Here is a 25707-nt window from a genome sequence, read left to right on the forward strand (position 1 = left end):
GGCAAAAGGACATGGCCTAATGGAAAGCCTTGGATATCACACAAGATACTGAATTTAATTGATGAAAGGAGAAAATCTAAAAATTCAACAAATGAAGCAGGCGAAAGGGAATACAAACATCTAAGAAATGAAATTGGCAGAAAGTGCAAAATGGCTAGGCAGGATGTAAGATATAGAAGCTTATATCATTAGGAAAAAGACAGATACTGCCTTTGGAAAAATTAAGGGGGCCTTTGTAGAAAAGAGAAGCAGCTGTATGAATATCAAGAGCTCAGGTGGAAAACCAGTACTAAACGAAGTTGGGAAAGCTGAAATTTAGAAGGAATATATAGTAAGGGTATACGAGGGAAATGAAATTGAAGGCGGTGTTAAAGAAAGGGAAGAGGATGTAGCTGAAGATGACATGTGAGATATGATACTGTGAGAAGGATTTGACAGCGCACTGAAAGACCTAAGTCGAAACAAGGCCCCAGGAGTAGACGACATTCCACTAGAACAACTGATAGCCTTGGGAGAGCCAGCCATAACAAAACTATTCCACCTGGTGTGCAAGATGAATGAGAGACGCAAAATACCCGCAGACCTCAAGAAGAATGTAATAATTACTATTCTAAACGGCGCAGCATTTCATGTATAGTCCGATTAAAATTATTTGATAGTTGATACTTCATGCGTTGTAGCTGGTTTCCTCCAATCAGAGCGCTCAACTTCGCGCCCAAACCGTCCGCCGTTTCAAAAACTAACTGTGAGAACAATTAGTTCACTTCTAGTCCCTTGTCGGGCTTTCTTTCTTGATGTGTTTGGATCCTGAATCCTGGGTCTGGCCCTTTTATTTCATATTTCATCACACATGATCTCCGCACCAAACAACAACAACAACAACAACAACAACAACAACACACCACACACACACACACACACACACACACACACACACACACACATGCTAACGACATACGCTTTTTTCATTTCATACACAGCATTAACCAAACACTACTGGATCCTTCTGCACAAGATGCGATTCAGCATTATTTATAAAGTTTCGATAATCACTGAGATAGGCTTAAATTAGGCAAGCTTCGCACTATATTGCGTGAAGCTGAAATTTGAAGGCTGTCAATAAATCTCTGCGACTGGGACACCAGAGTCATAATAGAACACGGTTTGTAGTGTAATGGCATAGCGCAGTGGTTAACATATATACCGTAAGTGAAAAATGTCAACATGGTTTTCACTATAATGCCATGTGGTTGTGTTTAACATATGAACCTCACGAGTAAGAGTTAGAAGGTTCAAATCGAGTCAAATGCAGTTAGATTTTTTTATATTTCTAAATGTGATCAAAGCACTCTGATATTTTTCTTAGATTAATTGGTTTAAACGTAATTTTTTACATTTCTTGTAGTTTGCTGCGTCATTTTCATCATCGTATTGACTTTTTTATTTGCTCTGATTTTTCTCCCACTCGTTCTTTTTTGGTCTGGAATCCGCTGTGTCGCTTATAAGCTGCAAAAAAGTGCCAACCAAGTCTGCTCATCGGTAGGAAACATGGCATCCCGTGTAGCCAGTGTGAGGATATTTGACAGCGACAAATTTTAATTTACTTTTACCGCTAAAACTGAAATTTTACTGCGGAAGATGGCTATGCAAACATACTATGAAATTTTTCTGTCGTTAGGTTAGTGTCAAACGGCACGAACAAAGCGGTCGCGAATTTATTTCTGCCGTAGACTGTTAACCGCCAAACGAATACAAAGCACACAGTGAGATTGTGGTTAGGTTAGGATATGAGTTTAAATAGAGGACTATAAAACCCGTCGTCTGCTGCTGTTCAGTCACTGGTCATTAAAAATAAGCTGTCGACAGAACATCTCCCATTTGCGTCATAGCTGGCCGGTGTGGCCGAGCGGTTCTAGGCGCTAAAGTCCCAGGTTCGAATCCTGCCTCGGGCATGGATGTGTGTGATGTCCTTAGGTTAGTTAGGTTTAAGTAGCTCTAAGTTCTAGGGGACTGATGACCTCAGATGTTGAGTCCCATAGTGCTCAGAGCCATTTGCGTCATACCTCGCGGCGTCCGCTTTCAACATTGCTTCGCGTTGCACATTAACAGCTTTAGTGAAGTAGCCCCTGCCGTGCTTATCGCCTATAACCAAGTGGTAGCCGCAGCGGGTGTGGCAACACTGTAGCGGCAAGTGACAGACGTCAACTATGAAGTAATTTTAATCCGGCTATAGTAGTGCGATGCTGCACTGTCTCTTCCGGCATACGGTGTGGTATTTTTCGAAGTGCCAGTGCTCATATGTCTCGCTGTTTCCTTCTGGTTTAAACGAAGAGTAAAGCAGAAGTGCCGGCCAGAGTGGCCGAGCAGTTCTAGGCGCTACAGTCTGGAGCCGAGCGACCGCTGCGGTTGCAGGTTCGAATTCTGCCTCGGGCATGGATGTGCGTGATGTCCTTAGGTTAGTTAGGTTTAATTAGTTCTAAGTTCTAGGCGACTGATGACTTCATAAGTTAAGTCGCATAGTGCTCAGAGCCATTTGAAATTTTTCAGTGTCTATTATTTATTTATTTATTTATTGCCAAATTGCAGATCTGTTACCTAATGTTTTTAAACATTTTTCGTCTTTCATCTTTTTGAAATTTGCGGTCGCGCGGTTCCAGACTGAAGCGCCTAGAACCGCTCGGCCACATCGGCCGGCCGAACTCCAATGTGTTTATAGTCCGTTCTATTGTTTCTTACATTTAGCCGGCGACCAACTGTAGCGGCTTGTCATTAAAAGCAAGCGACAAAATAGCGCTCAAAATAGCCAGATGTAATAAGACTTTCAGCAATGGCGAGTTCATTAAAGAGCGCATTGTTCAGACAGCGTAACTCGTGACGAAACTGGAGGTACAAAAGTCCTCACATTTTTAGTTGACTTCTCACTTGAACGCTCTCAATAATACGTTGTAAGGTGAGAAGTAATAAATCTGATTATGGGAAAAGTTGATGCATTTAAAATGAAAATCACATTGTGGTAGGAACAACTTCTGAAGAAGAACGCTGCCCATTTCCCTGTGCTCTCTGTTGTTAAAAAAATGTGAATTATGAACAATTTATTTCAGTGTTGGAAGAAATACAGGAACAATTTTCATATTTTCAGGACACTGCCAACCTCGTATCTGTTTCTGAGACGTTTTCAAGACCATTTATCGTATAATTTGAAAGTGCCCCTGTTCATTTGCAGATGGAACTGATCGATCTACAGTGTAACTCCTGATTAAAGACAAAATTCTACTACGTTAAAACCGTTCAGGAGTTCTACGAATATTTTCCTCGGGAAGAGTTTCCACATCACCACAACAAAGCTACAATAGTGATATCCAGGTTTGGAGGAACTTATGCATGTGAAAGTGTTTTAGATAATGAAACTAAGTAAGCCACGATCACGTGGCAGCCTCAGTGTTAATAGTCCGATAAACTGTTTTCGCTTCTCAGTGTGCTAACAGTTTGTACCAGATATCAACTTTATTATGTCTTCAGCGAACCAAAAGTAATCAGATAACGATGAAAATTGTGTTTTGTTTGTGATTATTTTGTTTAGAATTGTGGCCATGGCACAGTCGGTAGAGAAGTACAATGTAGTTATGATAATTTATCCCATTCCTAATGGCATGTTATAGAGACTATTATTTTGTTTTTGCCTCTTTGTATCTCAGCTGAAATGTTGTAAGAATTTTAGATGGAACAATGTGGCTCACAATATTACTGGTGTAATGCAGCTGTAAACTCAACGTTACTTTATTTGTATTTTTTATTGTCAGTAGGGTGACAGTGTATGTTCTGGGCATAAAGGTGCTGACATCAGCATCTGTACTTTCTTATCTCCAAGGCCATTCTAGGAACCATGACATCCAGCTATGTGACAGGAGCTGGGCATGCAATTGCATATGTTAAATTTTGCTGACAGCAGCATCACCACTTATCTCCAAAGTCATTCCAGGAATCATGACATCCTGCCACATGCCAAGGTGAAGGAGGGGCTGGGTGAAGAGGAGAGGAGAGGAGAAGTGAGGGGAGAGGAGAGGAGGGGAGAAGAGGCCTCTGTGCCTCTGCAAATTTTGTATGAGGCATCCACTGCCCCGAGTGCCCCACCACTCAGCAGCCATACATAGCAAAGTACCTAAATTTCTGAAAAATTCGTCAACTAGGTTTGCTTTTCTGACTTACCAATATTCGTGTAAGGACTGGTTAATTAGTTACATAGATATTATTTTTTATTGTTACTTCATACCCCCCCCCCTCCACCACCATCCCATCCGAGCAGAGGATGGGCTGTCAGCAGATACAATTTGCTTCTCTTCAGCCATATGAGAGTAATATTTTAGAAACATGATAAAGAACCTGGACATGGTGGCCGGCAAGAATAAACGCTTTGTACAATAAAAAGACTGATCATCAGTTATGTAAGTTAAAACATAAAAGGTTTATGTGATTAATTAAAATATAGACAAAGATTAATGGAAAAGGAATGTTGCATGAAAAAGTTATAAAATCAAATATACTTTGCACAAGGGAAAATGGAAAGGCCGATTTGTAGACTGATTAAAATACTTAAATAGATGAGTGAACAGATAAGTCGACGTAGACTGCCAGGGATAAGGGAATCATGGGACTGTAGCATTTAAAGATATTGCGTAGGAGGGGGTTTGTGTGGGTTGATGTGTGGAGGAGAGATGAAGGAAGAGTGGAGAGGGACACAGTTCCGAACCAATGCTTAGCAAATAGAGGGTGAGGGCTGGAGGGGAGGGGAAGGGAACCCTGACAAGGGGAGGGCGATATGGATCACCTAGATCTCGTACGATGGATATTTACCAGGGCAGATTTCATGGTCAGGTAAGGGATGGCGATTAAAATTTCGTTGGGAGAGGAAATTGAGGGTGTGAAGGTGTTGTGGGAATGTGGTGATAGAGGTGTGGCAGAGTACCAGTATCAGTGAGCAGGAGGAAAATAAGGGGCGGGTAGTGTCGAGTTTACGGGTAAGATAGGATATTTGGAGGTGTTCAAGATGGAAGAGTAGGCTGGGGAGTTTTATAAATTGGTAGAGGATACAGGTGGGTGAGAGTAAGTAGATCAAGAAGGCCAGGCAGAGTGCATGGCTTTTGAGGATCTGTAGGGCATGATAACAGGAGGGAAGAGTGGAAGCCCATGTCACATTGGCATAGCAGAGGATGGGTCAGATCAGGGCTCTATAGGCGTGGAGAATAGTGTGAGGGGGCAATCACCATGTCCAGCTAAGTATTTTTAGTAATTTTAGCCTATTGTGGGCATTCTGTTGAAAGATTAGTAGATGGAGCTTCCATGCCAGACAGCAATCAAGTATTAGTCGAAAGTGTGCTAGTTAACTGGATAGGGCACTCGTAAATGGTAAGGTAAAAGTTGTGGGGGCGGAAGCTGCAGGTAGTTCAGCCTATAATTATTGTATGCGTTTTGTTAGGGTTGGTTCTGAGGAGCCACTGGTTGCATCTGGAGGTAAACTGATTGATATGGCGCTGGAGGAATCATTGCGATTTCTGGAGGGTAGGTACAGAGCGAAGAAGGAAGTGTCATCGGCATACTGGAGGAGATGAATGGGGTGATGCGCCTTTGGCATATCAGCAGCGTAGAGGACATGCAGGAGGGGAGAGAGGACAGAACCTTGTGGCACACTTGCTGCGCGATGGAAGATACAGAATTGCTGACAGTCACATAAGACAGAAAGAGAGAAAGGATGTGATGAGGTGAACATAATTATCGGGAAGTTCATAGGTCTGGAGCTTAAAGACGAGCATGGAATGCCATACATGGTCATAAACTTTCTCGAGATCTAGGGAGACAATTGCGGTTGCTGATTTGGTTGGATAAGAGATGAGTAAGGTACATGGGTTGGTGATTGGAGGAAAACTTGGGACAGAAGCCATACGGTTTGTTTAACACAGAGATGAGACTGAAGAGACACTAGGATTAGGTGTTAGTGACAGGTTTTTTTGATTTGAGGAAGAGGATTCGAGAGGTTTTCCACAGCTCAGGATAGAAACCCACAGTTCAAATTGGTAAATTTCATTTGAAGCTACATATAATATGTCACAGCATTTTGGAACGAGTAGGTAGCATATTTTTCTACAAAAAATTACAAACCAACATTTGTTCGTAAAATATAAATAATGAAATAGCATTTCATACAGTTGAAAATGTGTTTTGCATTAAATACTATCCCACAAATCCTGAAAACGCAAATAAAAGCAAGTCAGCTTTCGTATCCTACTTGCTCCCGACACCAGGTGATGGCTGTACTGCACAGAACGAGTGCTTAGCGTCATCAGCAGACGGCTGCACTGTATCAAGGAAGTTTGATGAATGTTCCACGATTTTGTGATTCCACCAATAGATAGTCGATGTTTAAGATACTGAAAAAAATTGTAAAATGTCTGCAAAATACGTCAGCAGCGTAAAACTTGCGATTTTTACATAGCTGGTTGAAGTTAATAAATGAATGACACTGTAAGACCCAAATAAATTAATGTGATGTCATAGTATTGCAAAAATGTCGGTAATGTAAAAGAAAGTACGCGTTCATATACACATATTCACCAAATTAGCACCCAAAATTCTAAAGCGTGTACCCCAATGGTAGATTTCAACAGCTGACATTTGAGAATCTAGGCCCAAAAATTCGATGAAAGAAAAGTACCCTGACCAGGCTTACAGCGGCAGAAAAATGAGTGTTAGCTCTGCAGGCAAATACATAGACTGAATGTAAATAATTAGGCCCACTCACAACACACCACAAATAAAATATTTCCACATTTCTAATTAGTTCTCAAGAACCATTTTTAGGAGGGCCAGAGATAAAGCATCATGTTATTCACTAGAAACAATATAAACGGTGTTACCCATTGCCAATTACTGCTGTCATTACAAATGACATAGCCCTACTGAAGGCTATGTACAATAACATTAGTTTAAAATCAGGCAACAGAGTCGTAAATTATTTTCCACAGCTACGATGTTGACAAGATGTGTAACTTGCTATCAGAAGACCCTACGTATGGAGATGTGGGTATTGTAGTGTTCCACACTAATCCTCAGCTGCTTCCACTTCTGGCACCTCGCCTGCAACACACGTCTTTTTCACTTACTAGTATAGTTGTACGCCTTTTTATTCACACACAGGTATGTGCAGTAAGTATTATTGTATAGCAGCAGTTGAGCAGCTGACACTGTTCTGCAGGAAAGTAGCTTAGTGTTGCAATATTTTTTCGAGAAAAACTGCACTTCGTGAAAATTACATCACAGTTTAACTGCAATGGTCTTTTGTTATTTCATAAGACTAAACTAATTTAACAGCTGAGCATTATGAAAAGTTTTAGCAAATTAATTAAGGTGCTACCTACTATAACAACTGGTCATTTAAATAAGACACCAAAGATTTGAACTGTAAATACCAAAAAGTCTGTTACTTGTTGCTCTTAACCACTATGAGATCAAAGTTCCAGTAGTTACATCAAAAGTTGCTGGAATTTGTAGGACGCAGCTTAAATGCTAAAACTGACAACCGTTTACAAACGTATGAAGTAAGCCTACTCAGTGATGGCTCTCGATCTTCCACAATAACCGAGTCCATGAACATGAGGTAGCAAATACGAGGTAGCCAAGGAGGTGGAAACGTGGGTTCTACTATGCCAAGACTGCTTGGTTGCTACAACAGGAAAACACAATTAATTAGCAGGAGTACCAAATAAGAAAGTATTTATTACTTAGCTTTGTTGTAGTCCATAATCTGTTGGTCTGTAGAATGACATAATTTACAAGTCACAGATCTTGCAGTAACGAATTAATCTCTCGTAATCTTGAATGTCGAATACGGTGAATTTGAAGACTAACTTGGCTGTCGACATGACAGAACGTAGAATTGTTTATAACTGCCAACTTAGTACTGTTGACTTTACTGTAGTACTATTACGAAACTTTACAACTGAGCTACAAAGACTTGATAGCAGCAATGAGTGAGCTGCAGACGATGACTGACTAGCATTGGCGCTGGCTGACCACTGAGCGCGGCAGCGAACTGTAGACTGGCACAACTGCACTACATCCTGCTACACATGAAGTGACCTAGCGGCGCCTCGCGGCGAGCATAAGTACTGCAACTGGCTGTGTACTCTTTGGCTAGCACAGCAGTTCTTCTGTTCCGTTCATCGAGAGAATCGCATCCAGTGGATCGATCTCTCAGGCGGTGGTGTGGTCGTATGACTGACGACATCACACTCAGGAGTCACAGGGATGTGGCAACACGCAAAAGCGTCTTGCGTAAAACGTTGAACATCCATTGGCAGAGAATATTAATAGAAACGTATCATTACACTACTTATGATTGCACGAGCTGCAGACACTTTTAATACTATAGTTCTGGTGTCTATTGTTGAACTGAGCCATGCTGGAACTGAACCCAACACTCAAGCAATGATCGGATGAGTTAAAATGGGAACCTATTTTTCTTGAAGATGACCAGTGTGAAGGGCTATTAACACTGCAAGAATTGGTCAAAGATCGAGAAGTGCAGAGTATGCTATTTTACGACTGATAGTGAAACACACAGAAGACTGGAAGGCCCATGTTACGCTACGGAAACAGAGACCGACAGTAGCGCTCTTAGTGACATGGCGGTGAACTTCGAATTCGGGATAATATGGCGCGAGATTCTGTATTCTTGCTTTGCGAATTACGAGTACTAGATGATAATATTTTTCGTTAGTACTTTATGGGTGGGTCTCCTGGTAAATTTTATTTATTTATATTGCAATTTCGACTGTGTGGCTGTAATCAAATGAAAATTATGTTCATCATAACAACCTTCTCGTGTGTATTGCACTCTTTGAATTGCATTGTAAATATGTTGCTCTTTTTCTGATTAAGTACTGATCGCATCCGTAATACTGGATGGGGCAAACAATTCCATATTTGGTTTTGTTTTATGTAAAACAGAAGTTGGTTTCATCATATGGTGTTTTGGCGATTTATGTCTATTTATTACTGCTTAGGAAGCCATGTGCGAATCACTCGATTTAAATGCTTTGTATATATATAGCTCGTAATCTACATCAGTTCTGTTCCCACTCGTTTTTTGCTCTATCGCATTTAATGGAGGCCTCCGAAATCTTCATTGACTTCTGCTAAAATGTACTGTTTGGAGTACCTGTTAAATAACGTACAAAAAAATTTGCATAGCTAGTGTCTCATTTTTAGCATTTGCAAGGAAGAATGCTCTAGTCACCAAGACCACAAAGCATACTCATCTACATCTACATCCATGGTATGCAAACCACTGTGAAATGCATGGTACGAGGTAGCAAGGAGCAACACTATTCAAAGCAGAATTACATTTTCATTCCACGACAAGAAGTAATGAAGTTGAACATCAATACTGTCAAAACCTGCTAACATCAAGTTCTCCATTAAATGCCAGAATGTACGAAAAGCGGATGGAAACAAAAATGGTTCAAATGGCTCTGAGCACTATGGGACTTAACTTCTGTCATCAGTCCCCTAGAACTTAGAACTACTTAAACCTAACTAACCTAAGGACATCACACACATCCATGCCCGAGGCAGGATTTGAACCTGCGACCGTAGCGGTCGCGCGGTTCCAGACTGTAGCGCCTAGAACCGCTCGGCCACCCCGGACGGCGAAACAAAAATAATGCTGAATAAAAGCAATATACTTAACACTGACTTTAAATCCAGCAGTTCACACACAAGTTGTAAACAGTAACAAATACACGAAAGGTCACAGGAGATCATTTTACGGAGACAGGTCTTTTTTTTTGTTTTTTTTTTTTGGATTTCGATTTCCCCCCTCCCCAGAGATGGGGCAGGCTGGCAGCAGCACAATGCGCCGCTCTGCAACCTACACAAAAGTTAAAAAACAGAATGAGGAGATATGAGAACAATAAAAGCAGGCGATAAAACGGTGACTGTTAAAAACTGAAACATGGAGAAAAAGATGCGAAGAAAATATAAAATCAAACGGTCGGTGATGCTGATTAAAACACATAGTAAATAGACAGGCACAATTCAAAAAACACGGCGATAGTCTGGTTTCTGTTCGCACGAGATAAAACCACAACTAGCGACAGTATGGTGGCTGTTCGCAACACTGACAGGGGACGAACAACACTGAACACTCACTTAAAACAGCGCTATAGAGGCGCCACGGCGGCAGATGGAGGGGGGGGGGGGGGGGAGGAGATAGATCCAGTCTTATATGAGATAAAACGAAATACGAAATCATTTACCCTACGCAGTATAATGGATGGGAGCAGAACTCAATCAGAATGTTATTCAAGCAGTTCAGTACACACAAGAACTAGTAACCAGAAGCAAGATGTAGTGAAACCAGCTTCTTTTAATTACGAAACGGAAAAAAGACACGGAAGACTAAAAAATCAGCCAATAAGAAAGCGAGACGGACTGACAAACTTGCAGTGCTCCAAGTGGGCTGACCACGAACCAAGGTTGTGTTACGAGTAGCCCCCATATGAGTTTCACTCCTGTTATGTAAACGTTCGCTTTTGCGCCAATGTCTTTCAGATCGTGTACTAGCGCGCCATATGTAAGTAAGTCGCTTGTCAATTCAAAGAAGATTCAACCCTGACGGACTCAGTTTGCAAGAGCGTGAAACTTAGCAAAGGAATCGGCAGTATGTCAGGGGCAAGCGGCATTTTTTTTCCAGTGCCGACACGGGGATGAAACCATAGTTCACACGTATCTATCGAGTGAGGATAGCCTACCGTGCATGTTCTCAACATCAAACCGGGCTAGTAACGTGAATCTGGGACGCAGCTGCTTGTCTACATTTTGCAGTAATAGTGAAACTTGAATATTACACGTATTCGCCTTGTTTTATATACTTTTCTACACGTTTGAGTACTAGTAACAGCTACGGTGCAGTATTATTGTTGTTACAGATGTAAAGAGAAGTTTGTGAAAAGCGGAGCAGTTACTTTTCATGGGTATGTGCAAGTAATTTATAAATATCGTATTGATATGAGGCGCTTCATATGTTGGAAAATATTGAGACACAGTATTATAAAGCCTTGTACTGGACAACTAATTTCTGAGATTTTTTGGCCATGAGGGGAGTGCTAGATAAATTTGTTAAGTGTGTATACACATTTGTGCTATGTTCGTATGCAGTAAAAATTTATACATGACAGTCTGATTAATTTCCTCTGATATCTGCAAATTTTCAAACCGTTTTGTGTATCTAAGTACTTCTGCATGAAGCTGTGGTAGGATAGCATTGCCGGTTCCTGGCCAGATAACGATCTCAAAGCATCAGGTGTCATGTGATACATCCGGCGTCAGATTGTGTACTTGAGCTCGTCGCTTCCCCCACTCCCTTTCCCCTGGGGACCCCCTGGGAATTCATCAAGGACACCCTGGGGATCATCCAGGCAATTGTGCTACTTGTATTCGAGGTCATGATGTAACCAGTCATGTGACATAAAAATGGCGGCAACACCCCTTTCCCTCCAATCCATCCCCTCACCACTGGATCAATGACGAACATGCACCCACTCTACACCTACATCTTTTATAACTGGGACACTTGTGTGTGATGGGTTAGTCAGGAACTGGGAAGCACAGAGAGGGGCTGTGTCTTTGTTAATAATTGTATTGTGTGACAGCAGCAGCGCATTATCCAGGCAGATATGTAAATACTCTGATTATTCTATATTTTTTGCCCAATTTTCTATTTTTTAACAGGAGGCTTTCTGGAACACAAGGAGAGGTTTTTTATAACAAATTACGTATATCTAGGTTTATTTGTTAATTACAGCTTAGTATTACATGACACCAGCAGGAGCCATACCCAGGCAGATATGTAAGTACTCTCAGGTTTACGTACTTTTGGATGGTCCGTAACTCCGATTAGTCCGACCATGCTCAGGCTCGAGAGCCTGTGCCGACTTGTCACTGAAAATGGCTCTATGGGACTTAACTGCTAAGGTCATCAGTCCCCTAGAACTTAGAACTACTTAAACCTAACTAACCTAAGGACATCACACACATCCATGCCCGAGACAGGATTCGAACCTGTGACCGTAGCGGTCGCGCGGTTCCAGACTGAAGCGCCTAGAACCGCTCGGCCACTCTGGCCGGCAGTTGTCACTGACTGGACGCCTATCGGGCCATTGTTGCGGTGTCCATCGCTGTGCATATTGTTATACTGTACGTTATTGTGCAGTTTTATCCTCTGTTGGTACTAAAAAACGTCGTTGTCCGCGTTATTCCGTGTTCTCTACAGTACTTATTACTGTAGATTCATTGTGTGTACAGTTGTCTGTTTTTCAACATGTCTGGATTCGAACGTAAACACGTAACTCTTTCACTAAATGAAAAATTAGCAGTGCTACGAAGACTGGACGAAGGAGAATCGCTCCAAAACATTGCAAAGGAACTGAATGGAGGTGTTACGACTATTAAGGATTGGAGGAAGAATCGGAAAGACATTGAATCCTATACAGTTACGATTGATGGTGAAAACACTCTGAAGAATCGCAAAACATTAAAAAATCCTAAACTTGAACTGCTTGATAACGCATTGTGGAAAGAAGGAAAGGAACTCCAATATCCGCGCCAATTCTCAAAGAAAACACAAAAAAACTGGAGACCGAAAGTAAATTTGCTGCCAGTGAAGGCTGGATTGATCGTTTGAAAACTCGTCATGGTGTCCAATTTGTTTCTATTTCCGGTGAAAAACTATCTGCCGATGCCGCAGCGGCTAAGGAGTTTACTGTTAAGATTCAAGAAATTGTAGAACAAAATGAACTGTTGCCGTGCCAAATGTATAACATCCACGAGACAGGGCTGAACTTTAAAATGTTGCCAACAAAAATGCTGGCAGCTTCAAATGAATCCGTGGTAGGCGCGAAACTTATAAAAGATAGAATAACAGTCATTCCTTGTAGCAACGCACATGGTACCCACAAGCTCCCTTTGTTCATCATTGGGAAATCTAAGAAGCCAAGGGCATTAGAAAATATAAACTTATCTTCCTTGCCGGTTTATTACCGCAATCAAAAATCTGCTTGGATGGACTGCAACATTTTTAATCCCTGGTTTTTCGACGAGTTTGTGCCACCGGTCGAAAAGACTTGAAGCAAAAAAATCTGCCTTTTCGTGCTCTACTGCTATGGATCAGGGCGTTATCGAATGGTTAAAAAGGCGATATCGCAGAAAGTATGTCAGCTCAATCTTGGACAAATATGAAGGAGGTCATAACTTATTTGAGGCAATGAAATCCCTGAACATCAAAGACGCTATGTACACAATCGCTGCAGCATGGGCTGAACTGAAACCTGACACAATGCGGAATTCGTGGCGTAAGCTTTGGCCTCAAGTTAGAATGAAAATGAGCATACGGAAGATGAGCAAAAGAACGACGCACTGGAAATCGTTAAAGATCTACAAACTCTGGAGCCGATCGTCCCTGCCACTGAAGATGAAGAGTAGATCAACGAATGTGGCAAAGACTGTGACACTTTTGAAGAGCTCAATGACGACCTGATTGTTGCCGCTGTTAGCCAGAAAACTGTGAATGAGGACTCGGACGGCGAAGACGAACCCCCCACCCGCATTTCACACAACGATCCAAAAAATGCTTTTGACATCGCCCTTCAATACACCGAGCAGAACCCAACTTCAACTCCAATGGACGTTTTGTGGATAAAAAATGGAGGGACACTGCAGCTAAATCTAGAATAACATCTGCTAAACAAAAATGTATCACTGACTTTTTTTCCAAGTAATTTGCTTTTACTGTAAAAACAACGCATACAGTATAATCATTTCTTAGTTTATGCATACAGTAGTTTATTTCTTTGTAAAAAATTCTTTTTTTATATACAGTGATATAAACATTTTTTAGTTTACAGTATATATCGTTTATACGTTATTAAGTACAGTACAGTACTGTAATTTGTTTTGTCTTTTTCCTTTTAAAACCAATATATATTATAGTGTGTGTAGACGTTATTTAGTTAATATATTGTTTAAAACTCTCTAAAAAAATCTTTTTGTATTACTGTAGACGTCTTTTAGTTCTTAAATCGTTTAATTTTTTGTACTAAATGTCTTTTTATGTTTTTTGCAATGAATATTAGATTTTTCAGATAATGCGACTTTTTCCGTTCCGACCATGGTCCCGGTCCCGAAGGTGACGAATTAGAGTGGTTCTACTGTATTTACCACAGTTTTACGCAATTTTCACTCAGTTTCGTATTTTTATCAGGATTTCCAGAATTTTATATATCTTATCCAATTACGCAAGACTGCCCCTGATGTCGTGTCGACGTCAAGATGCTCTCAGGCAATCGCAGTGAAGAATTAGATATCACTGATACTGAGAACATCTGCCCAACCCTATCGTTTATAACTGAGACACTTTGGAGCTGTGCACCGTAGGGACTGATCGAGTCTGTTTGTTAATAACAAATTATGTTATTCGATGGATATTTGTTGATAAAATTTTTATATTTCGAGGCACCGGCATACTCCACATAGAGACAGATAACATGTAATTACTCTCAGTTTTACTTATTTTCCACAATTTTGCGCATTGCACCCAGTTAGGCGAGTTATGTGTCAATAACGCGTAGTGTCGTGCCACGACGTCGCGTCACACTGTCATGTCGCGTCGTGTCGACGTCATGATTTTGTTATCTTTGATTCTGGTTTATGTATCTTTGCTAAACCACCACTCCATTACTAGTGTGTGACGCCATGGTGTTAGAAAAGAACACGTTGGGGGAAATAGTGACGTCATAGAGAATTCTATAAGCACTTCCTATTTCTAACCAAAGACATTATATAAGAAATACCCCACTAAGTTAGTAGTTTATGTGACGCCATAGTAAAATCCCGATTCCTTCAACTAAAAGCACTGACAGCACTACAAAAATATTCTTCTACAGAGAGGCGAACAGTATCTGCACCAGTCCCAACGAAAATCATGTCGCCTGCTGGATGGTAGATCACCTTCCAGACTCCAATGCGTGGGTGTGCAGCCGCGAACGCTGATGTATGGTACTTCAGCAGTTACTGTGATTGTTGTAGTTGGTGGCTGACAGAGCCAATTTTGGGCGAGAGATCTGCAGCCCACGGTAATAACGGCAAACAAATCCCGACACGGTGGTGGGAATATCAAAGACAGCTACACACCTAAATAACGAGGAATTCTCTTCAGTATTCGTATGTCGAATGAGTCAAGTAAGATGCTGGTAGGAAATGGAGCTCCTGGTACGATCGTGGCCACCAGGTCGCCAACAAGAGAGGTCCCAATGTGCGTCTAACGTTACACCAGACCTTTTCCCCAGGCGTGGTAGAGAAATTTTCTACAGTTAATTTGTAATTACCTCCGACCTAGTAGCGGTCACAAATTTCTCTCAGTCGTTCAGCGGCAGGGCTTCCCGCCACAGCAAAACCTGTTGTAAATTGCCAACCCCTTTGCAGATAAACGTCGCTAACAGTTTAATCGCTAAGCACATCCCTCCTTGTCCCTCAAACATGAGCCGGACTGGTGTAACACACTTCTTGTACTACTCATGATCCATACGGGGTATAATGGGGGAAAAATTTTTTGCGCCAAAATACATACCAGACATGTAACTGTAGCAATATTACAGCGTGGTATCACTATAAGACTCGTTAACCATCTTCATACAGATAAGGCTTACTGGCCAATGATTTTCTTCAATGCGGATGCACTCATATTGCTTAAACTCTTACAGGAATCGGTAGACTGACTGCCACGAGTAATGAGTGTAGTGGGCAGGGTCACTACAAATGTAGTGTGTGGACAGAAAGTTGGAAATGTGGGTCTCACGGGGAGCGTGCCAGAGATAAATCCCTGCAGTCGTACTATCTTCTGTGTCCGCGATGGCTCAGTCGGATAGACTGTCTGCCATGAGATCCTGGGTCCGAGTCCCGGTTGGAGCACACAATCTCAACTGTCCCTGATGGTATTTATCAACGCCTGTAAGCGGCTAATGGTCTGGATTTAATTGTAATTTCAATATCGACAAACGTGGAAAATGAAAAATTTGGCCAAAAATCTGAAGACGACGTGGTCAAACAAGATATCTGCATTTATACTCAGACTGTGGTAGAAACGTGAAATAAACACTAGATAAAAGTGTCTGGAAAGAGATCTTGGATGCTCTCCTAGAAAGCTGTGGGGATTAGTGAACTTCTAGAATCACTACACCATCTCTCTTCAAACTGACTGAGAGGTGTGCTATAGGTTGAGGAAGAGGGATCTCGTCATACAATACTTGCAAAAGAAAATATGGATTTTGTTACTTAGGCAGAGGTTCGAGAGACATGGCGTCACAAGTATGCTTAAAGAAAACAGAAATCATTATAAGAATGTCGTAGATGTAAGATGGGTAGTGGCAGTACATTTGCCTTACTAGTGGAGCAATAGTGCGTAATGGAGAGACAAGACGAATTTGTCATACTCCCATTAGTTTAACGTGTGAGAGAGGAAACTTTAGTGTAATGTCATTCTGAATGGTGTGGCATTCTCCAACCCAATAGATGCTAGTTGCAAGTCATATGTAATTGGAATCGTAAAAAAAGTTGGATTCGGTGTAAAATGGTATCATCTCAGAATCGAAACACATTGATTGCATATTAACGACCTCCTTTGTTACGCACAATTGGATGGCTGTAAATTGTAATCAGTGTTCATGGAGTAAAAATATTGGCCGCGTCTAGTGGTAGTCTTAAACAAAAAAATACTCATCTTGTTTTTTAAGGATCTCCTTCAGTCCTTTGCTTGAATTTCTTCTGCCTAGAACCCAGATTCTCTTGTAGATCTGGAAAAGCTACAGGTTGACGTGTTTCTTGGAATAATATAGACGACAAAGTGATTCATATGTAATTTTCATTTTTAATAGTCCTAGATGCCTTGCTGCCATCAATTACAATGTTCACTCAGCGAAATACATTTCATTTGTACGCAACTCCAGGAAAACTTTATATCTCTCCTTCCTTCCTTTCTGCAGGACAGCATACAACCCAGCTCGCACCCAGTTAACATCAATCCAAAGCATATCAGTAAAGATATAGACATATTAAGATCGAAACATGGAACATTAAATCGAAAAAAGTTACAGAAAATGAAACTCACTCAACAGCACAATAGAACAATTATGATGACATATATTCACATAAACAAAAATACATCCTTTTGTAGTACAGTAATTTTATGAAATTTGATTTTTTTATCACAGGGGTTATACAGTCTCGGTTTAAAACATTTCAAATAAGATCGAGAAAAGGATAAGATCGTAAATTTGAGAATATATTTGGTCCAAACGGCTTATTGCACATTGCACAAATCTCGCAAGCATGCACAATGTTTACAAATTTGAAAAGTAGAACATGCAGTAAAACAAGGGTTTACGAAATATCATCATAGGTTTCTGTGGCCTGAATACTTGAAAGCTGGTAAAAAGAGGCATCTTGTGTGCATTGGATTGGAGGGTGGTGTCTGATGGTTCTTCATACTGCTAATGGTCTTGATGATTTTTTTCAGGAGTGGACACAGCTCCCAGGATATTTCCTACAACATTTCACAGTGTATCAGCTTCAGAATCTAACGTTCCCTAATCACATAAATGAATTATTTCGTGAGAAAATCCCAAGATATACAAAGCTCTCAGAATCTGAATTTAAAAAAACAACAGAGAAACGTCAAAATGTCTTCTTAAATGATTTGAAGTTAAGTGAAAAGAATACTTGACAAAGCCTTAGGCAAAAACAAATATTAAACAATCACGAAAAAAACTGAAAAAGTTACTTCTCACAAAAAAATATTCTAGATTTTGTCAGGTGTAATTATGCTGTTGAATTTTGAACAAATACTAATTAGCAACATTTAAGAAAAAATACTTTGACTAAGACAATATTGTAAAGCAAGTATTAATGTATTAGGGGTAACAAGACTAAAACTAACACTCAACAATCAGTAAATTTTAAGTTGGATCCAGAGAATAATAAGGTAAATGATTTGTTCTCTTATATACTTGATTTCCTAAAGTTACTCATATTTTGAAAAGTTATAACTATCTTTTCTGTTACTTCCATCATAACTGTAAAATACGATACTACTTGCAATATTGTAGATTCCAACACCAATTTCACTACCGAAAAATGCGATACTGTGTCTCAGAAGCAAGTCTTCTGTGCCAAATTGGCACTACCATGTCTTAGAATACTATTTTACATTGTCAGTAGTTCATGAAATACTGTGTGCAGCATAGACACTACTAAAACACCAAAGAATTTGATAAAGTTCTGTGTGCTACATAAGCACTACTCACTACCAGGATATTAGATTATGTGTATAGTAGTTCAAATATAAGTCTGGTGTTCTGACATGGCACAACTTCAGTTGGGCATATCGTATGGTAAAATCTATCACATAGCTTAAAGTTCTTTGTGACAATTTAAGTTCAAGTCCAGTTGAGGATACCATGTAGTGTTTTTAAACACACAGCCAAGTTCACTATCAATTTGGCATCAACTCATGGTTGAGGATACTATACATCATCAATGAAATAACTTATATTTATAAGCACTATGGTGAGTATCCATAGAAACATGTCATGTAACTAACACTTAAAGCACAAAAATTAAAATTTCCTCCCCAGGTCATGGGGTTTTCTGAAATTTACATACCATTTCTGACTGAAAATTCACTTATAACTAGATAGAATTGGAAAATGTCCACTTAGGTAATACACAAAATTATACACTGTACACAGACGATATTATGTATCTAATTTTGGGAAGCAAGTGCCCATAGATTTCAATAACTCTCCTGATATCTTTTACACACTTTGGTCAAAATAGGATTTGTTTGTTTCAGAGAAATGTGTCGTAGATGTCTACATAAAATTGCATGATGCACATTGTTATGTGTACAAGTAGGTCAAAGACAAAGAATAATATACATATACTACTAGTTATCAGACAGTATCTTCAAGGCGTTTACAAAAATGATAAAATGTTATACAGTTTTTTATGGGGTGTGGGTATAGTATTCAATGGCAAAGTAATCTTTGGACCTGTTAGTATCATTCAAGAATCACCCCCATACTCATAGTTGGTTACATAAATAACAAAACATCAAAGAAAATATATAATAGCACTAAGATATGTACAAGTCATTGTGTGGGATATGGTCATGTTGAAACGCTTAAAAACTAGAATTTCTGTATAGATAAATGTTGATTATTATATGTTTCAATAAGTCACTGTATGGTTGGTTGTAACACTTGGTGCACATCAAGCATGAGACAAATTCAGTATAGTGTCTCCCATCTGGGATAAAATATTTCAAAACTTAGTATATACTTCATCATGTTTTCAAAAAAAAGTAACAAAATAACTTCCATCTCTCATTAGATTTTCAGTAACAGTAATGAAACACTTATGTATCTCAAGTATATAGTGTGATACAATAAGTAGTTCAATTTATAAAGCTTTTTGAGTACTGAATACATCAACCATCAAGTCTTCAGATGTGTTGTCCTGACTTGCCTCATATGATTCAGTGTAAGTACACAAAGTTTCGTAAGTTCAGAAATAAACAGTTTTCACTTCTCATTACCCTTCAACAGTGTACAACAATGTAGTGTTGTATAGGTATAGTTGTAAATTCACTAAAAACATTCTCCAGTTTACTTCCTGTTTTCAAGCTTCAAGTTCTTCACATTAATTACCAACAAGATGCCTAATCATGTTTTATTGTACAGATTACTGACATGTTGCCTAATTACAAAATATGTCAACTTCACACAGAATCAACCTCTCTGCATAAATATAACTGAGTATTTACTTCTATCTGTTACTTCAAATCAAAAACAACTTGCATTACAAACTTTGCTGACTATGTGTGTCTTTCATAAACTTTCTCCACAGTAAGAAAAAACAAGTTCCCTAACCAGTCCCTACTTAACATCATTCTCCTCATTACACCAGTAATATATCAGTACTTCATTAAATACATCAAATATCTCCTCAGTGCATCAACATAATAACTCCACTTCATATCCTCATAATATCATCTTATTACTCCAGCTTTACTGTATGATTAAATGATGATGGCGTCCTCTTGGGTAAAATATTCCGGAGGTAAAATAGTCCCCCATTCGGATCTCCGGGCGGGGACTACTCAAGAGGATGTCATTATCAGGAGAAAGAAAACTGGCGTTCTACGGATCGGAGCGTGGAATGTCAGATCCCTTAATCGGGCAGGTAGGTCAGAAAATTTGAAAAGGGAAATGGATAGGTTAAAGTTAGATATAGTGGGAATTAGTGAAGTTCGGTGGCAGGAGGAACAAGACTTCTGGTCAGGTGACTACAGGGTTATAAACACAAAGTAAAATAGGGGTAATGCAGGAGTAGGTTTAATAATGAATAGGAAAATAGGAACGCGGGTAAGCTACTACAAACAGCATAGTGAACGCATTATTGTGGCCAAGATAGATATGAAGCCCACACCTACTACAGTAGTACAAATTTATATGCCAACTAGCTCTGCAGATGACGAAGAAATTGAAGAAATGTATGATGAAATAAAAGAAATTATTCAGATAGTGAAGGGAGATGAAAATTTAATAGTCATGGGTGACTGGAATTCGAGTGTAGGAAAAGGGAGAGAAGGAAACGTAGTAGGTGAATATGGATTGGGGCTACGAAATGAAAGAGGAAGCCGCTTGGTAGAATTTTGCACAGAGCACAACTTAATCATAGCTAACACTTGGTTTAAGAATCATGATAGAAGGTTGTATACATGGAAGAACCCTGGAGATACTAAAAGGTATCAGATAGATTATATAATGGTAAGACGGAGATTTAGGAACCAGGTTTTAAATTGTAAGACATTTCCAGGGGCAGATGTGGACTCTGACCACAATCTATTGGTTATGACCTGTAGATTAAAATTGAAGAAACTGCAAAAAGGTGGGAATTTAAGGATATGGGACCTGGATAAACTGACTAAACCAGAGGTTGTACAGAGTTTCAGGTAGAGCATAAGGGAACAATTGACAGGAATGGGGGAAAGAAATACGGTAGAAGAAGAATGGGTAGCTTTGAGGGATGAAGTAGTGAAGGCAGCAGAGGATCAAGTAGGTAAAAAGACGAGGGCTAGTAGAAATCCTTGGGTAACAGAAGAAATATTGAATTTAATTGATGAAAGGAGAAAATATAAAAATGCAGTAAATGAAGCAGGCAAAAAGGAATACAAACGTCTCAAAAATGAGATCGACAGGAAGTGCAAAATGGCTAAGCAGGGATGGATAGAGGACAAATGTAAGGATGTAGAGGCTTATCTCACTAGGGGTAAGATAGATACTGCCTACAGGAAAATTAAAGAGACCTTTCGAGAAAAGAGAACCACTTGTATGAACATCAAGAGCTCAGATGGAAACCCAGTTCTAAGCAAAGAAGGGAAAGCAGAAAGGTGGAAGGAGTATATAGAGGGTTTATACAAGGGCGATGTACTTGAGGACAATATTATGGAAATGGAAGAGGATGTAGATGAAGATGAAATGGGAGATACGATACTGCGTGAAGAGTTTGACAGAGCACTGAAAGACCTGAGTCGAAACAAGGCCCCCGGAGTAGACAACATTACATTGGAACTACTGACGGCCTTGGGAGAGCCAGTCCTGACAAAACTCTACCATCTGGTGAGCAAGATGTATGAAACAGGCGAAATACCCTCAGACTTCAAGAAGAATATAATAATTCCAATCCCAAAGAAAGCAGGTGTTGACAGATGTGAGAATTACCGAACAATCAGTTTAATGAGCCACAGCTGCAAAATACTAACACGAATTCTTTACAGACGAATGGAAAATCTAGTAGAAGCCGACCTCGGGGAAGATCAGTTTGGATTCCGTAGAAATGTTGGAACACGTGAGGCAATACTGACCTTACGACGTATCTTAGAAGAAAGATTAAGGAAGGGCAAACCTACGTTTCTAGCATTTGTAGACTTAGAAAAAGCTTTTGACAATGTTGACTGGAATACTCTCTTTCAAATTCTAAAGGTGGCAGGGGTAAAATACAGGGAGCGAAAGGCTATTTACAGTTTGTACAGAAACCAGATGGCAGTTATAAGAGTGGACGGACACGAAAGGGAAGCAGTTGTTAGGAAGGGAGTAAGACAGCGTTGTAGCCTCTCCCCGATGTTATTCAATCTGTATATTGAGCAAGCAGTAAAGGAAGCAAAAGAAAAATTCGGAGTAGGTATTAAAATCCATGGAGAAGAAATAAAAACTTTGAGGTTCGCCGATGACATTGTAATTCTGTCAGAGACAGCAAAGGACTTGGAAGAGCAGTTGAACGGAATGGATGGTGTCTTGAAGGGAGGATATAAGATGAACATCAACACAAGCAAAACGAGGATAATGGAATGTAGTCGAATTAAGTCGGTTGATGTTGATGGTATTAGATTATGAAATGAGACACTTAAAGTAGTAAAGGAGTTTTGCTGTTTGGGGAGCAAAGTAACTGATGATGGTCGAAGTAGGGAGGATATAAAATGTAGACTGGCAATGGCAAGGAAAGCGTTTCTGAAGAAGAGAAATTTGTTAACATCGAGAATAGATTTAAGTGTCAGGAAGTCATTTCTGAAAGTATTTCTATGGAGTGTAGCCATGTATGGAAGTGAGACATGGACGGTAAATAGTTTGGACAAGAAGAGAATAGAAGCTTTCGAAATGTGGTGCTACAGAAGAATGCTGAAGATTAGATGGGTAGATCACATAACTAATGAGGAGGTACTGAATAGGATTGGGGAGAAGAGAAGTTTGTGGCACAACTTGAACAGAAGAAGGGATCGGTTGGCAGGACATGTTTTGAGGCATCAAGGGATCACCAATTTAGTATTGGAGGGCAGCGTGGAGGATAAAAATCGTAGGGGGAGACCAAGAGATGAATACACTAAGCAGATTCAGAAGGATGTAGGTTGCAGTAGGTACTGGGAGATGAAGAAGCTTGCACAGGATAGAGTAGCATGGAGAGCTGCATCAAACGAGTCTCAGGACTGAAGACCACAACAACTCCACTATATACTCCATAATAATAATCACCTAAGAACAATCACCTTTTTCATCTTACACAATAGACCAGCCTCACAAAAGAACATCACGTGGCAGCAGACTTCACAACCGGTATAGCTTTTCCTATAACAATAGAAACATACATTACACTATTTACATGTTTTATTACTTTAGTGTATGTTATCACTGCATTGCTTGCACAACTCATTGTTGTATACAATCATATTACTTCAACTTAAGGGTCAAGAAGGTAATACTCCATACAATCACTTTATTACTTTCAAATACACCTCACTAGACAACTGTACTTTCCTTTGTTACATTATACAAACACTTTGAAAACTAGTGCATGACACTAAATATCGCAGGTGTCATCTTCTACTAATAGCTGTGTATATCATATATACTTCCTCAAAATTTACCAAAAACTGTGTAGACACTGTGTACTAATCTCATTGCTGCTGCAGTTATATGACCTTTTACACTTACATGTTTACTGGTTACTCAGGGTGTTCAACATAATTTGATTTACTTGTACATTTTATAAAATTTCATTATATTACCTTTTTGGTATTATCAAAAAGCGTTTTTCACTAAAAACAGAAAAATATCCTCCTGCATTACTTTTGTACTAAAAATATAATTAAATAAGTGTTAACTCCCTGAATTTTACACAATCAATGTTGTATAGGTTTTATGTTTCTGTTTACTGTCAAAAATGACTGTTAACCGATATTTCTCCTCAGAAAATGGGTATCACTCTCGCAAATTGGTAATCATACGCTACCCAAAATCTAAGACCGTTGAAGATACTACCTAACTTTTTACAAACTAATGACAGGATAGGAAGAAGAATAAGAGACATCGCCACTGAAGTGTCCCAGCCAGAGCAGTGTGTCAGCAGTGCGCAAGTAGCAGCATTACTGCATTTACTAGGCAATCTTGTATTTTAATAACCGTTTAAATTTTGTCGATTTGTTTGCGCTCTCTGTAGATTAGTTCAGAAGTTCTTTGCACAACAGTTTTTAGCATGGATAGGGACTGCAACTGCTGTGTTCGGATGCAGGCTGAGTTGGCATCCCTTCGCTCCCAGCTTCAGGCAGTGTTGGCTTCGGTCACACAGCTTGAGGCTGTTGCCAATGGGCATCACTGTGGGGGTCCGGATGGGGGTTTGTCGGGGACGGCCAGCTCGTCCCACGCATCCCCCGATCGGACTACAACTATGGTTGCCCGGGATACTGCCCGCATTGAGGCTGATCCCTCACCTGTGGTAGAGTGGGAGGTCGTCTCAAGGTGTGGTAGGGGGCGAAAGACATTCCGGAGGGCTGAACGGAAGGCCTCTCCCGTTTGTCTGACGAACCAGTTTCAGGCTCTGTCTCAGGCTGATACTGATCTTCGGCCTGACATGGCTGCTTGTCCTGTTCCAGAGGTTGCCCCTCAGTCTGCAAGATCCGGGCGGTCGCAGAGGGTGGGCTTACTGGTAGTTGGGAGCTCCAACGTCAGGCGCGTAATGGGGCCCCTTAGGGAAATGGCAGCAAGAGAGGGGAAGAAAACCAATGTGCACTCCGTGTGCATACCGGGGGGAGTCATTCCAGATGTGGAAAGGGTCCTTCCGGATGCCATGAAGGGTACAGGGTGCACCCATCTGCAGGTGGTCGCTCATGTCGGCACCAATGATGTGTGTCGCTATGGATCGGAGGAAATCCTTTCTGGCTTCCGGCGGCTATCTGATTTGGTGAAGACTGCCAGTCTCGCTAGCGGGATGAAAGCAGAGCTCACCATCTGCAGCATCGTCGACAGGACTGACTGCGGACCTTTGGTACAGAGCCGAGTGGAGGGTCTGAATCAGAGGCTGAGACGGTTCTGCGACCATGTGGGCTGCAGATTCTTCGACTTGCGCCATAGGGTGGTGGGGTTTCGGGTTCCGCTGGATAGGTCAGGACTCCACTACACGCAACAAGCGGCTACACGGGTAGCAGGGGTTGTGTGGCGTGGGCTGGGCGGTTTTTTAGGTTAGATGGCCTTGGGCAAGTACAGAAAGGGCAACAGCCTCAACGGGTGCGGGGCAAAGTCAGGACATGCGGGGACCAAGCAGCAATCGGTATTGTAATTGTCAACTGTCGAAGCTGCGTTGGTAAAGTACCGGAACTTCAAGCGCTGATAGAAAGCACCGAAGCTGAAATCGTTAAAGGTACAGAAAGCTGGCTGAAGCCAGAGATAAATTCTGCCGAAATTTTTACAAAGGCACAGACGGTGTTTAGAAAGGATAGATTGCATGCAACCGGTGGTGGGGTGTTCGTTGCTGTTAGTAGTAGTTTATCCTGTAGTGAAGTAGAAGTGGATAGTTCCTGTGAATTGTTATGGGTGGAGGTTACACTCAACAACCGAGCTAGGTTCATAATTGGCTCCTTTTACCGACCTCCCGACTCAGCAGCATTAGTGGCAGAACAACTGAGAGAAAATTTGGAATACATTTCACATAAATTTTCTCAGCATGTTATAGTCTTAGGTGGAGATTTCAATTTACCAGATATAGACTGGGACA

This window comes from Schistocerca nitens, chromosome 3, assembly GCF_023898315.1.
Source record: "Schistocerca nitens isolate TAMUIC-IGC-003100 chromosome 3, iqSchNite1.1, whole genome shotgun sequence".
Taxonomy (NCBI): domain Eukaryota; kingdom Metazoa; phylum Arthropoda; class Insecta; order Orthoptera; family Acrididae; genus Schistocerca; species Schistocerca nitens.